Source organism: Chiloscyllium plagiosum, unplaced genomic scaffold (genome assembly GCF_037043375.1).
Source record: "Chiloscyllium plagiosum isolate Xiang-an unplaced genomic scaffold, Cpla_swu_hap1 HiC_scaffold_38, whole genome shotgun sequence".
Taxonomy (NCBI): domain Eukaryota; kingdom Metazoa; phylum Chordata; class Chondrichthyes; order Orectolobiformes; family Hemiscylliidae; genus Chiloscyllium; species Chiloscyllium plagiosum.
The window spans coordinates 74,209,375-74,225,703 of record NW_028270176.1 but is presented as its reverse complement, the minus strand read 5'-3'; the positions used below and the strand labels follow the sequence as shown (position 1 = coordinate 74,225,703).

General features: G+C 43.3%; 1 non-coding gene across 1 annotated transcript; it reads right to left on the bottom strand.

Moving 5' to 3' along the window:
- Positions 1–12,537: 12,537 nt before the first annotated feature.
- trnas-uga (transfer RNA serine (anticodon UGA)) lies at positions 12,538–12,619 on the bottom strand. The gene has a single exon. It is a non-coding gene; the product is annotated as a tRNA-Ser (tRNA).
- Between the last annotated feature and the right edge of the window lie 3,710 nt (positions 12,620–16,329).

Below are 16,329 nucleotides of genomic sequence, written 5' to 3'. Positions count from 1 at the left end.
CAGATGGGAAATCCCCAATACTGTAAACAGAAATGATTGGGTTTCCTAAGGTAATTTTCCGACTGATGTACTGTCTGCCAGAGTGACTGGAAATCACTTCATATGAAAATATTCGGGTTGAATCTTAAATGCCGGGACAAGTGTTAAATAGATTGTAATGTTTTGAAGAAATAACAAAAGTGAAAGACGTGAATTATGTTCTTTGTGATTGGTAGGAATGAGCTGGATCTTTGCAAATTGCTGTGCCAGGTGAATTATGCTGGTGAATGAAATAGCAAACTACTTCATCGTGTCCCAAGCCTGTATATCTCAGTGCAATGTGAGTTGTTTAATCAGAGAGCCGTGCGTCCAAGCCCCATAATAGTCGTTGTCACTGTTTAATAGAGTTCCAGCTCTTCGTTCCACATGCAGAATTGCAAGCCAACGCTGGTGGAGCATTTTTGTTGCTTTCGCTGACACATAGGTCCTCCTGCTTTGATCACATGTCAGTGTCTGAGTGAAAACTGTCTGCACTTTACTGGAAGCGCCAGAGACAACTGTATCAGTGCAGCTGAAAATACTATGAATGATGTCCATTTCAAAACGTGAGATTCCACTTCATCCGTGCACCAACCAAAGTGTTCAAAGACACAGAACGCGAATGGCCATTTGTTAGTGGTCTGACAGAGACGGCTTAATGTCTCATGGGTCCTGAATAAAAATTAACTGAATTAGAATGTGCTGATGGAACGGAACGGAGCTATCCCTAAACGTTTTGCAATTGTTCTTATTGTGTGCTCATGTAAGTTTATGTAATGAACAGTTTACTGTCAGTAACGAGGGTGGGGGTGGGGAAGGATTCTGAGGTTTCAGTGTGGGACAGACGTGATCTGATCGAACGAGCAAGTCAAATATGAGAGAGCTGATTGGTCCAGGATCACTCTCATTTTCTGTTTCAGAATCAACAAATGAAATTGCTGGAAAATCTCAGCAGGTCCGGTCGCATCTTGAAAATGAAAACCGAATGAGATTTCGGGACTGGTGACATTTCTTTTTTCATCTTCATGTCCCTCTGCCTTTCTACAAACTTCCTTCTTGTTGAATATGTCCTGACTTCAAACTTTATATTCAGCTTCACTTTTATTGCTTCCTCTCCAAACATTTTCCCAGTCTCGAAAATTGTATCATGCTTTTTCTATCTCTCACTTTGCCCAGGACTTCCAATTGAACAAATAACTCTGTTTCTATTTCCTTAGATACCAGATGGCCAGAAATTGGAAGACATAGGAGAGGTTAGCGCTTTCAGAATATCTCGTCTGCTTCGCCATTCGATCTTGGCTACTATCGTTCTTAACCCCATTCTCCAGTCCTCTCCCTGAACACTTACTCCCCAGTCTTAGGATCCAGTCTTTTTCCCAGTGTGGGTCCTAATCCGTCCCAAAACCCTCCACATGTGTTGGCAGCTGTTACCCCGTGTCTCCGTGTAATCAATCTCAGTTTCAGTGATTCTCGGCAAACACGAACAGTTCTGAGCAGCTCGATCGGGTCTCTGGCCCCACTGTGATCCTGCGGGGGAGCAGTAATCATCTCCATCTCCTACGGAAATTATCGGCGATTCAAAAAAAAAACGGACAGAAAGAAAGATAATCTTGTGTGTCAAGATATGTGGAGGTAATTGCTTTCTGACCTGGTCAGTAAAACTTACTCTGTATATCCCCGCACATTCTAGCTGTTGTGGTGAAAGAGGATACAAGTCCAATTAATTGCCATCTACGGTTTTATTCGATATGTGTCTTCCTTGTTCTGAATATGCAGGGATGTTTCCAGCACTGATGGTCACCATTTCGAGGAGTGCATGCCACAGACCCTGATCTTTTCTGGAGAGTAGCAGTATCAGTTTGTGCGAAAGTGGCCCAGTACAAAGCTGAGAAGAAACATTGTTATTCCCTCTTTCCGGACGACAGTCTTTCATATCATGATCGATGGGGCTTTATTGTATTCTCATCAGCAAACCTTACTTTGAATTTACTCGCCCAATACTACTGTAGCGGTGAAAAGAATATAATTCCGAATACCTACTGCGTGAAATTCATTTTCAAATTTCTATTCGCCGTGGTCCTTCATCTGTGGGGATGTCTATGTCACTGCTGGCCATCCTGTTTAAGAATGCCGTTACATATGTTCCTCTGTCTTGGCGCTGCAGGGAAAATTGTCTGCGCCTTTTCAGCCAATATTTCCTGGATATTTCAACATGGTATTCTTTATTTTTTCAATCATGTCCACTTTAAGGACACAGTTACCGGACACTGATCCTTTTTGTAACAACAGTACCGCATTTGCTTTACATGCGAAAGTGGCCTGGATCAGAAACAAGGAGAGCATTCATTTCCTTCTGTCACAGCGAACACTGGATTCATGATGTTAGTCTCTGTAAATGCATCCGAAAATGTGCTCTGAAAGCTTCATTTGAACGCTGTCTGGCGTTTCTCAACGTGTGTCAACCAAAACCAGAAATCCTCAATCATAGTTTGGAGCAGTTCACATATTCGAGTTTCGAAGCAGCAGACACGGATACAGTTCATTCAGTCAACAACAGGAATGAAAAGATTTACAGGCACAGATGAACTATCGACTCTTGTTCTCATACTGTTACCAATATTACCGTGTGGCCTGAAGTCTAAGCCATGTTGTAACAGAAAATGAGGAAATCACAGACAGGCTGCCGAATGACGCAGTATGTATTTTGTTTTCTTGTTCTCACACAGTTCCAGGAAAGTATGACAGCGAGGGAGAGGAATGCAAGTCAAGTGCAGCTCTGGTGAAACGCCTTCTGTCTGATTCAGTCATCAACAAGAGACGTGAATGCGACTAAAGCGGAAAACCTTTTCACAACTCGAACAAAACGCAATCAGGAACAGTGACCACCTCTTTGACATCTCAGATCGCCTTTGACCTTCCTTGAATATGTATAGAAACTAATTTTTGTACACCTCAAAGTGAGAACTGTTTGATTTACCGACAATAAGTGAGTCGCATGTCCTTGATTCCCACATAGGTTTCCAACTCAGCTTGCAGCCAGGTGGCAGTTGCTCATGGCTCTGCTGGATAATGCACTGGGTTTCGAATAATCTTACAACGTCGTCTGCCATTCTCGGATCCAATGCTAAACCAGTTTTTCAGTTCATCCGAGATGCAGGAGAGTCGGCGTTTCTGGCAGGAGCAGAATTCATCATCTCCAGTGATCACTTTATCTGAGGAGAGAAAATGATCAAAGTTTCACACAGCGACTAATCGGAAATGCATTCTGTTTTAGCATGGTAGCAGGTATGGGCTAGCAAATTCAAAGCCAGATTTGCTGATGAGAACAACAAGCACGACCGCTCAGATAGAGCAATTCCTCCCCAGCGCTTATTCTGCAGAACTGGTGCAGTTGCTGTGAGTATGCTGCAGGGTATCATCAGGTACATGCACTTGGGTTTCCGGTTTGGCCTGTGTGCTCGCGTGGCTGAGCAACCTGAAACTCTGATTTCAGATTCCACTTCTTAAGAAGGCTTGTGTTTGCATCCCTGCGCGGCCACGTGTGCTAATGGATTAAGCTGGCAACGTTTTGCAGGGATGAGTTTGTTAAAGTTGAACAGAAAAGAAAGCAGTCATTTCTTCTAACCCGGCTGTGATGTGGCACAGCAGAAAACAACCAACATGTCAGTGCCCATGTTTTCCCCTTCTGCTGTAGTTGTCACGTTCCCCTCCAGCTTGAAAGGCCACCAGCATAATATGCGACTGAAAAACAGGCTGCGCCAATCTTTCATATTCCAGACAATTTGCATTTTTCACCGTTTCTCTGAAATTGAATGGAGATATTTATTTCCCTGTTTATGTGAAATTAGGTTCTACATTGAATCTGCTCGCAGTTTTCTGTTGTTGTTGCGAAAAGGACGGAAATTGCGTTATGAAACTTAGTTACTTTTCCCTAATTTCCTTAATTTCTGTCCTGATGAGAGAGGCTGGTGATTGGTCCTCTCGATCCGGTGGAGACATCAGCCCAATTGTTAACCTCATCTAATCGAGACTGTAATTGGTCATCTTCACTTTTCATGGTTCATTGTTAGTCAGTTCTGATTCATGTTACTTCAGCACTTTCCTGGAAGTATTGGTGCACTAAGGCGCCAGTACGTTGAAAGCACCATTTGAAATTGCCTCGCTGCAATTTGTGTGAGCAGCTCATGACCCAGACGACTCGCTCTGCCTCATGGACAGCATTCATGAGTCTGTGTGGCTGAAAATAGGTTCTCTTTGTCAGTTCTGCTTCTGTTCATGAGTTGTCAGGTTTTGGTTTCGCTGGAGAGCCGCGTGGGCAACTTGATTTGTGAGGTATTTTCCGAAGCCAAAATCTCCACTGAGAAGTTGGGAATGTGTCAAGAAGAATGGTCATTGGCAGCCTAAGACCAGAAAAAATGATTCGTTGCTGGTTTTAACGGAAGCAGCCTGTGGGAGTTATCTCAAATGGGAGAGTACTCGCTTTGCATGCAAGAGATTGCGGGGATGCTAGCTGCGTTCTCCGTCCCTTTTTAGGGCGGCACCGTGGCTCACAGCACAAGTGTTCCACGTTTGATTCCTGTGCGGAGTTTGCACATTCTCCCTGCGTCTGCGTGGGTTTCTTCCCACACTCCAAAGATGTTCAGGGCAGGTGAATTTGACATGCTAATTTGCTCATAATGATCGGTGCATTAGTTCGAGGGAAATGGGTCTGTTTGGGTTACTTTTTGGAGGGTCGGTGTGGACTAGTTGCGCTGAAGGGCCTGTTTCCATAATGTAGGGAATCTAATCTAACCATCTTCCAGAAAACTAGCCCATCACACTGACCAAGTGATGAGTGCCTATTCAAACTGGTGATCGCCACTGCAGCATCTCAGAGTGGCTGAGCCCGTAAACAAAGGCTCTATTTGCCAAATTTTCATGTTTATTCTTTTTCAACTTTCCTGTCTGTATACAGATCCATATGCCTTTGAAATGTTGAGAGTATACCAGACTCCACCACTAAATCTGACAATTCATTCCAAACACGCAAACCTTTCTATGTGAATAAAAAACAATGTTCTTCAGATCCCTTTTAAATTTTACCACTCTCACCTTAAAACATTGTTCCATTGTTTTGAACTTGCCTGCCTTGGAAAGAAATAGTCATTGGCCATTTACTCTACCGTCTCCTTCATATTGATATAAACCTCTGTAATCCCATCCCTCAGCCCTCAAGCTCCAGGGAGAATTTTCACATCCTATTCAGCTTTACGCTACTGTCCAAACACTGTATGCCTTGCAACATCCTCATAAATATTATCAAACTTAAAACAAGTTCGCCATTGAAAGTGCGTGTGGGTAAGTGCCTGAAGTGAGGCGATGCTGACACACTAATCATGAAAAACGTGGTTGCGGGGGTTTGTGTGGCAGCGTGGCAGAGGTGTCGAAGGAGCTGTCTTTAAACTATAACCTAGATCCTGTCATTGATTTGAATTCCAACCACGACCAGAACCACAGGTGAAGTCGGGAACACTGTTATTCATGAAAGACCTATAAACATTGAGATGTCAGGATTTGATCCCATATTCGGCTTTTTTTTTCACAGTGACTTTCACTAACTACGGCTGAGGGACTGCCCAAGCTCAACGATTCAAAACAATGCGTGCATTTCCTTGACTATTCGAACACAGGAACTCGGACTCATTTTTTGTGTGTTTCACAGTTACTCGGTGTAAATTTAAAACAGCCTCTGGTTATGCAGAAGAGTTGAAAGCTGGATATTCTCCACTGAAAATGCACAGGAAGAGGCAATCTCTTATTGCTTTTGTTGTAAACTGATAACTTAGACTGTTTAAACTGACAGGATAACGCGGATCCATCCATCCTCTTGGGCACCTTTAACCACGTTAATATCAGCAAAGGTAAATTCACACTAAGAGGAATGGATTCATTGTGGTGAATTGTTAAGGAGTGGTGTGTGAGTCAGAGTGAATAGTGGTCACTAAATACTGACACTGACATTGAACGTTGCAACACCAGCTCCTCACTCACTTGCTGACTCATGCCTCCCAGTCATCATTGCCTTTCACATTTTCCTCTCGTCCGTTCCACTTCTCAACTTATTCCCGACAGCTTGCAAGTGTTCCCTTAGAAACTGCAGCTTTAGGAAACGTATTACTGGGATAAAGTCATTGCTCAATATGATGGGATGCACCGTCAACGCCTAATTACTCGAGAGATTGAGATTTTGAGTTACTCCGCATAACCCCGGATGTCCTCAGTAGCGGGGTACAGGCATGATGCCATGAGGCAAGGGTTTAGACATAGTGACATTGAAGGAACAGCGAAATATTTTCAACTGGGAAACGCGAGAACCTTGGAGGGGTAATTGCTGTGATAGCTTTCGCTTGAATTTGCTGCCATTGTCCTTCCAGACAGATGCTGATCGATCACTGAATTGTTCTGGCAGGATCCGCGTGTGTGTTCTGGGTGCAACCAGGATATGGTTTTCGTTCGGATAATTCACAAGAAGAGAATTAAATCTTCATTTCCTGACTGGGAATGAAGGCCTGTTCTGGGCAATGCAAAATCAGACTCGTATGCAGGGATGTCCATTGATACTGCAGTCGCCTTTGGGACCTGTACAAACTCTAGTGGCTGCTCTTCACGTCATAATCGTCTTCCCCAGCACTGTTTCTCTCTCCATGTTCCCAAGTCGGTTCATACTATCACCCTTGGTTTCAATGTGAAGAAAGCAATGCTGTGATAATCTGATGTCGTTCAGCAGATATACTGCAGCAAGGTAATAAAAGACTGATGCAAAAACGAGCTTGTTTTGTACGCGCTGATGTTTTGGCAGCAAGAAAGGCATCGCTCAACTCGCCTCATTCCGGATGACGGGCTCGAAATGACCAGTGGTTTCTCGCTGAAATAGTTCAGGCTCTGGAATGTAAAAAACTTCAAATATGAAAGTACAGTGAAAGGAAATGGTTCACAGAGTGGGGAATTCCAAGTGAAACAGTGATGGTGATTATGTTTGCTGATTTTTCACCTTGTGAATGCTGTTCCCCTGATGTGGACGTTTACATTACCTATAGACAAACTGTCACAGCCAAACCTGGTCTTTGGGTCAGTGACAGAATTGGTAACACTCCTGACGTCGAGTTAGGGGATTATCGGTTCGCATTTAAAATCACGAGGATGCAGCGTGCTAGTCCACTCCTGTTATCTGTCAGGAACGGAAGGGTTTGGGTTTTCGAATTTACACTTTCTTTCGCCCACTTCAAATTCTAGCTCAGAGCAACGTCTCTCATTGTCTGTAGAACTGGCTTTGGTTTAACCAAAAGCTGCCTTTTGGCGGTTGAACTTGCATGTTGGAGCGGATAGCTGAAGTGAAGTACAAGGAGCTGATCAAATCCTGAGAACTCTGCCACTCTCGGGGAATGTGTCTGTGTGTCTCTTTCTGTGGGAGACATGACGTGGGTAATAACACAGTGTGACTATGTCAAACTTCAATCCCATTGTTGTGTTATCTAGGATCAAAGCGAGAACCTCACTGCCATTTGCACTGGAAACATCAGAACACAGAAGGTTATGGACCAAAGCTGGAAACTGGGAATGGAATAGACGAATGTCTTTAAACCAGACTGCAGCATGGACCAAATGGGCTTTTCCATTCTGTAAAACTTGAAGACGAGCAGAAAACAATCTGCAGTGAAACTGATCAGAAATCAAAGGGAAAAGCCATTTCATTGAGAATAAGTGCAAGAGCGTCTGTCTTCATTCAGTGTAATGTCGTAGTTAGGATTTGGAACTAGAACTGCCATGGCATTAGTTCTATTTTCGGACAGGGAATGAACGTTTTATTGTGCTAGTATATCGTCGTCCAGTATTTCTGACCACTGGTCCGAACCTGGTAATGCTTGGTTTTGTGCCAGAATATCAAAAATCAGAAAGATGCAGGTTTTGGAAAGCTGAACTAAAAACGAGAATTGATAGAGAAACCCGCTACACCTGGCAACATCTGTGGAGAGAAACAGATTTTTTTTTTAGATGGACAGGAAACAGGTTAGTTATAGATTTCTAGATTATACTGTTGGGAAAATGATAATCTTACCTGTCGAATCAGGATATTTATCAAAATCACTCTTGAGCTTACAAACGTCGAATTTACAATCTTAAAAGGACTTAATCAGCTGTCATGCTACTTTCATTTTCCTGAGCTGGTGGAAGGCTACGTTTTAATGGCTACATTTCCTTTTGCTTTCTGTTATTTAGCAGTCGCGTTGAATGGAAATTGTTTCTTTCAGTATCTGCCTCAATATGTGTCTTTGTTTTTTCTATATTTGTCTCTGTATCCTCCTGGGCCTTTTTCACATTCTCCGACTCTCTGGCTGTCCATATCCCTCATTTCCAATTTCTGCTCTTGAAAAGCATGACATTCAGAGACAGTTTGAGACTCGAACTGCTGAGAGGCTTTCTGACGCCTGGCTGGAGTCGGTCGAAGTCGTCTCACATTCTCTGAATAATGCGTCTGTCACTTCGACCTGAGGCAAGGAGACATTTCTTCCTCAAAATCTAAAGACCCTTTCGAAGTTAAAGTTGAATTCCTTATCCAACAGAAAAAGAAAGTAATTACATGATAGCTGAAGAAGAACAAGGATGCATTTACTTTTGGTGTACAACAAATGAATGGTGACAGCAGAGAATGAGGGTGATCATGTCGTGGTGTCAGTGCCATTACCATAACATTCCCCGGGAATGCTGCAGTGTCTCCTGCCTCACCACTTAATTTTCACAAAACTGGGAATGAAGGAATGAGAATAAGAGGATGAGAAGCAAAAGTGCTTGTGGAACTGCGGGAAGAATCTCCAGGTTAAAATAGTAGTTAAAAAGAGCAACATACACTACTGGATTTAAACCTGGAAAATGAAGCCGGATCTCGAAATCAGAATATAAAGCAATTCAAACAGACACTGAGTTTCTCGATGAGCAACACAATACTTGCGAGAAATAACGAGCTTTCAATACAATGAGCAGGCACCAGTGTGATGGGAGGTGCTTTCACCAGCTAAGCCACGGCGCCACGTTAAAAGCCAGATTTGTCGTCCATATGTGCAATGTCTGAACCACTTGATCATAGGAATTCGAAAACGCGTTTTATGTATTAGCGTTGCTCAGTATGAATGGCAATCAAACTCTGCTTGTGCAAAAGCAGACATTTCAATGCTGAGCATGCCCTACTGAAAAGGCACAGAAAAATATAGTATCGTCTTGCATTGGCATCCAACAGATATTTTCATCTGTTTAAACTGACAGAATAAAGAGGATGTGCTCATCTCCTCTCGCGTCCCATTAACCACGTTAATACACACGCAGGGATTTTCAAACCAAGATGAACAGGCTCATTGTTGTGAATTGACAACAGTGGTGTGTGAGTCATTGCGAACAGTGAGAAATAAATGCTGAACCAATAGTACTGACACTGAGCCTTGCACCATCAGCTCCACACTCACATCTTGTGTCATGTCTCCTCGGTATCAATGCATTTGACTTTAATTATTCTACCCTGCACCTCTCCGCAAATTATTCCCGACCGCTTGCAGTGTCGAATTAGTACATGCAATTATTAGAAATGCATTTCTGGGACACAGTTGTCTTTCAATGAGATAAGATTCACTGCCCATCCCTAATTATCCCAAAGATGTAGGGGACGAGTTACTTTTGTCAACTCCTCAAAGACGCCACTCCTGACGCCACTCTGTCAATTGAACTCACTGAGGGAAGAGCAAATTGACGCCACTCAGTCAGTGTTACTCACCCAGGGAAGGACAGACTGACCCCACAATCTCAGTGTAACTCAGCAGACTGATTCCACACTGTCAATATAAGTCATTCTCTGAAGAGCAGTCTGACCCCACTCTATAAATGTAATTCCCTGAGGGAAGAGCAGACTGATCCCATTCCGTCTATGGCACTCACCCAATGAATGAACACTAACCCCACTCTACCAATGTAACTCGCCAGGGAAGAGCAGACGGAAGCCAGACTGTCAACATAAATTATCGAGGGAAGATAATACTGACCCCGCTCTTTCTATTTCACTCAGGCAGGGAAGAGCAGACTGTCACCACTCTGTGAAAGAAATTCGCCCAGGGAAAGGCAGACTGACCCTACTGTATCTGCGTGACTGAAACAGGTAAGAGCAACTAACCCAACTCTGTCAACGTATCTCCCTCAGGGAAGAAGACCCTGACCCCTCTCTGTCCATGTAGCTCACCCAGGAAACAGCAGACTTACCCCACACTGTCTATTTAAGTTCACAAAAATCCTCTGAAGTACGTCCTATCCAGACACTCCTATTACAGAAACATCACTGTCTCTGTAACCGTGTGCGTTCAATGGCGATTCCAAATAACCTGCAAATGTTTGGAATGTGGCTGCAAACCAGAGCAACCACACAGAAATTGGGCGAATGTGCAAACTTCCATCAGGCTGTCACCTAAGCCTGGAATGGAAACCAAACCCGACAGCAGTAGTGATTATAAAATGGCAGAACAGAAACCTAGCAAAAAGAATTGCGTCCCTGTGTGTTGCAACGATTCTGAGTATTAATTCAGCCCCCCTTACTGTAGTTAATTTCCATTTTCATCACTGCCAACCTTCTTCAAAGCAAAGCACGCACTTGCTTTTTTCAGACTTCCTATATCCCGCTCTCATCCCGCTTTTTACCGAATCAGATTTCTGACTTTACAAACTACGTCATAACAGGTTGACAACTGCAGAATGAGCTTTGTTCCGTTCTCCACTGATGTTGATGGTAGTAATACGGCATATTCGAGTAGGACTTGAGGCACTTGCGGGTGGTGTATTCGCGGCATTTTGGCATCTTTTTTCATTTTCGGTCTACTATTTCGAGTTCATTGCGCAGACTTCTGAAGAAGACTTTTTGGAGTCGAAATGGTAACTGTGTTTTCTCTCGAAAGACAGATGTAGCTTTATTTCTGTTCTCTTATAAATTTATCTTCTTCTGATCTTTGCAAATGAAGTAGGGCGCATTACTATTGCTCGGTTTGAGTTTTAAAATCAAGAGAAACATGAAGGAGAGAATATCAAAGAACACAAAGTTCTGAGTTGTTAACATAATTTTTCCAGCAATGGTGGACATGAAGGTCAAATTAAGATAACGGTTCAAGAACACCGTTAGTCTGTGGAAGTGGTATGTGACTTTAGTTCCAAATATATGTTTCCGTTCTTCCAGTACATCTTTATGACTCCCAGAAAACATTGATTGTTTTCTGTATTCACTTTGTTTCGCGACATCTGTCTTCTGGTCGACCAGGGACAACTTGAATTTGCGTCTGCATTGAATAAGATTTCGCTCTTTCTTTCGAGAAGCAAACCTGTGCATTATGTACCACTTACCATGCTGATGGCTAAGAAGTTCAACATGAATTACGGTTTACGGATCGTGAGCAAGAATGAAGTGATCCACTTGCGAACAGATGTCACCACGCCCTATTCCTACATCGGGCCTGAACGGTCTATTGGCAGAATCTGCAGACAGGAAATGTCGAAGTGACTAGTCCTTTTTTCAGTTTGATTTGATACCAATGGTAGTGCTGTTCTGGTGCAGAAATGTGTCAACATCTCTGACGTTAGAGTCAATATTTAAGTCACATCTACTCCATGGAGTGTCTTCTCATATCTGAACATGCTGACACGAAAACATCTAGCTCCGATAGCAAAACTTTTTTTCATTAAACTGGGAGTATGTTTAACTAAGCAATTCAGACAGCCATGCTGAATAATTGGCATTTGGTTCTTCAAGCTGACCTCTCCACACCAACTGCTCCAACGAAGGCCGTGGATAAGTTCCCCATCGATTATTTTGGTCAATTTTAGCCTCAACAACAACCAATTATTCTGAACACTGCTACACCACAAACAGAGGGCGAAGTCTGATTTTCATTGTTAATTTTCAATTTCAGTTCTTAATGCACAGTTTCTTACGAATGTGGACAGCAGAAGACCGTTAACATCCCATTTCTAATATTTCCAGAAAATTCTACTCCGCTGATATCGCCTTGCCTTTTCACATCGCAAGCCAGGAACCTGAATCAGTCGAGTTCCTTTCCACACATGGAATTGCTTTTTTCTAATTCATTGACTGCTGATATAATAGATTATTGGCCTTGAGAGTCAGCTGTAAATTAGGTTGAACTTTCTCAGCTTGACTTTCAACTGATCCTGAAAAAGATGTCATCACCTGCAGGTAAATGTATTGCATTGCTTCTTGTTTTGCTGAATTCCACCCCCCGAACATCCAAATTTCATGATAGTTCGACAAATGTGTTGACACTGATTCGTGTTGGACGTTGGTGGCTTTTTGTGTCTCGACACATAATTTATTCAATTAGATGACTGGGTCAGTCTTGAAATTACTTCGGATTCTTCACAGTTGAAAATTTACTTTCGATTGAATGCGAAGCTCAAGCTCCACGAAATTCAAATTCTGCAAATGAATTTTAAAAGATTCTACGCTGTGAACAGGATTCGAACCTGCGCAGGGAGACCCCATTGGATTTCAAGTCCAACGCCTTAACTTCTCGGCCATCACAGCTGCGGCAAGTTTGTCAATTTTCATAGTAAAATAACTGAATTCATTTGTTGGAAGAACAAATTGTCAAGACCCAAAGATTTCGCCAAATCCTTTGCAGATGCCCAGACGAACGGTACCTTCGCAGATTGACAGGCTTTCACCGCAAACTAGATTCTGACACAGCTGAAGTTATGGGAATGATTCTTCGTAGAATTATAGAGTCACGGATGTACACCACACGAAGAGAGGATCATTGTCTCACTGCGTCCGATCGATTTTGACTCAATTGCTCATCATCTGGTGCCAAATTAGATATGCTGTTATGTTTTAATATTCATCGAAATATGATATTAGAAATATTGATGCTAAGTCCATAAACACTAGCTACATTCGTAAAAACAGTATCGGAATTAGAAAGAATGCAGAACCAATTTACATGAATGGATCCAGCAACTAATCCATAAGTTCTGACATCAGGTAATGAATTTGTGAGCGCAAAAGGGGAAGATTAACCAAAGATTTGGAACTTGAAATCGTCTTGACGGAATTATTTGCAAAGTTTTTGCGGTTGTTCTAGAGTCATCAAGTCCTTGAACAATACAACACGGAAAGTGGTCCTTCTTTCCAACTTGACCATGGTGGACAGTTATCCTAAATTAATAGGTCCCATTTGCCAACATTTGGCCCACATCCCTCAAAACCTTGTTACTCTATATCCATCCAGATGCTATTAAATGTTACAGTTGTACCAGTCTACAACAATTTCTCTGGCAGCTCATTCTGGACACGACTGAAAAAGTTGCCCCTGACGTCCCTTTTAAATCCTTACCCTCTAAATGTAAACCGATGTTTTCGAAATTTTGACTTCCTCACCAGCCGGAAAACACCGTGACGAGTCAACCTATCCATGTCCCTCATGATCTAATAAATAGCAACGATTTGACTTTATCATACTTGTCAGGAGGGAAATGTGTGGAGATTATTTGTCGAAGGTTTGAAGTAGAAAGTCTGATGTACAGATGTTTAGAAATGCATCTTGGAGAAGTTTTTAATAAGTCATTACAGTCTAGTAGCCGTTGTAGAAGTCTGTTGTGAAAGCTGCAGAAGGATTTCAGGGCACGAGAACGAAGCATTATTTCCAATGTATGGTGGCTCAGTTCGACCGCACTTGGACGACAGTATGAGGAATTACAATCCTCAATTTAGGAAAGATACTAATGCCATCTGTGGAATACCACGAATGGTGTTTCGCCTTGATATCATGGATGAACGTTAGTCCTCTGAATTTTAATTGGGCAAATCCGGCCTTTTTTTAACAGTTTCAAAACAAGAGAGGTAATCTCATTGAGAGTTGCAAAATATTTGAAGAGATAAACAGGGTGGTGCAATTAAATTTTGTTCCCTCATTGGTGAATCTAGAAGCAGGAGAGGAGAATTTTAAAATGAAGCATTGTGATTTATGACCAGGATGAGAACTATTGATTTTTGTCTTAGCCTTGAGAAGTCTCACTAATCAGCGCTACAGTGAGCCTTTTATATTTGGTCTTTGAATGCATCACTATCAGCCTGACCCGCCGACACTTACTGCATCACTATAGACCTGCCCCTCACACTTACCGCCTTAATATCAGCGTGAACCCCTCAAACTTACTACATCACTATCCATCTGGCGCCCTCACATTTACTGCGCCACTTTCACTTCGAGACCATCATTTTGACTGCGTCACTATCAGCCTGACTGCCAAGCACTGACTTTGTCACTATCAGTCACACCCTTACACTTCCTATGTTACTATCACCCTGACTCCTTACACTTACTGTGTCACTATCAGCCTGACTCCATCACACTTATTATGTATGTATCAGACTGACGCCTCACACTTACGGTGTCACTACAACACTGCCTCCTCAAACTAACTATGTCACTATCATCTTGACCCTCTCTCATTTACTGCCTCACAATCACAGTGACCACCTCACACCTTCTGCTTCACTATGAGCTTCAACACTCACACGTACAGCATCACTACCAGCCTGACTCACTCACACTTATCACCTGACAAGCAGAATTACTCTCTCAAATTTATTTCATCATTATTAGGCTGAGGCACTCTCACTGACAGCGTCACTAACAGCCTGACACCCTCATGCTTACTGCTTTGGTATCTCCCTGATCCCCTCAGAATTACTGCGTCACAATCACTCTGACCCCCTCATACTTGATGCGTCGCTATACCTCTGGCACCCTCATACTTCCTGCATCACTCACACCCTGACACATGCGCACCTACTGCATCCCTATCAGCCAAACCCCACTCACTCACGGCGTCACTCTCTCTCGAACCTGCTCACACTTCATGCGTCACCATCACCTTGATACCCTCTCACTTAGTGCATCAATATCAGCCTGACCCCCTCACGCTTACTGCATCACTCCCAGCCTGATCCCTTCAAATGTACTGTGTCACTATCAGACTGACCCACTCATACTTACAGCATCACTATCACCTTGAGCCCCCAAACTTAGTGCGTCCAGATCACCCTGAACCTTTCACTCTTCTCGCGTCACCTTCAGCCAGACCCTGCACACTATCACTCTAACCTCCTCATACTTGCTGCATCACTATAACTCTATCCCACTCACACCGTGTGTGTGTCACTATCACCCTGACAACTCATACTCACTGCACCACTATTATCCTGACTCCATCACAATTAATATATCATTATCAGCCTGACCCCTTACACTAACTGTGTCACTATCAACCTGTCCCCTCACATTTCCTGTGTCACTTTCAATCTGACACCCTCAATGTGTCTGTGTCACTTTCACCCTGAACACGTCACACTTACTGCATGGGTGTCTACCTGAAACCTCGCACATGTTGTGACACTATCATCCTGAGCGGCTCACACTTACTGCGTCACTAGCACACCAACACTCTCACCTTCACATTCGCCTGACCCGCTCACACGTTTTGCGTCACTACTACCCTGACCTCCTCACAATTGCTGTGTCGCTATCAGCCTGAGCCCCTCACTATTACGCTGACCAAGCTCACAATTACAGCATCACTATCAAACTCACCACCTCACACTTCCTCTGTCATTATCACCCTGACCCTCTCACACGCAATGCGTCACTGTCACACTGAGACACTCACATTCTCTGCGTCGTTATCAGCCAGACCCGCCGGCACACAGCGTCACTATCAACCTAGCCCCTCACACTTGCATGCCTCAATATCAGCGTGAACCCCTCACACTTACTGCGTCACTGTCCATCTGCCTTCCTCACACTTACTGCACCAGTTCCACCTTGACATCCTCATTTTTACTGCGTCACTATCAGCCTGACAGCCCCACAAATATTGCGTCACTATCAGTTACGCCCTCGCAATTCCTATGTTAATATCACCCTCACTCCTAAAACCTACTGCGTCACTATCAGCCTGCCTCCATCACACTTTTTGCGTCAGTATCAGACTGACGCCTCACGTTTACCATGTTACTAAAACTCTGCCCCATCACACTGACTGCGTCACTATCAGCCTGACTCCTCAGACGTACTGCGTCACTATCACTCTGAACCACTCACACTTTTTGTATCAGTTTCAGTCTGACGCCTTGCACTTACTGTGTAACTAAAACTCTCTCCCCTCACACTGACTGTGTCACTATCAGCTTGACCCCTTCACACTTACTGCGTCAATATCAGTCTGACCCCTCAG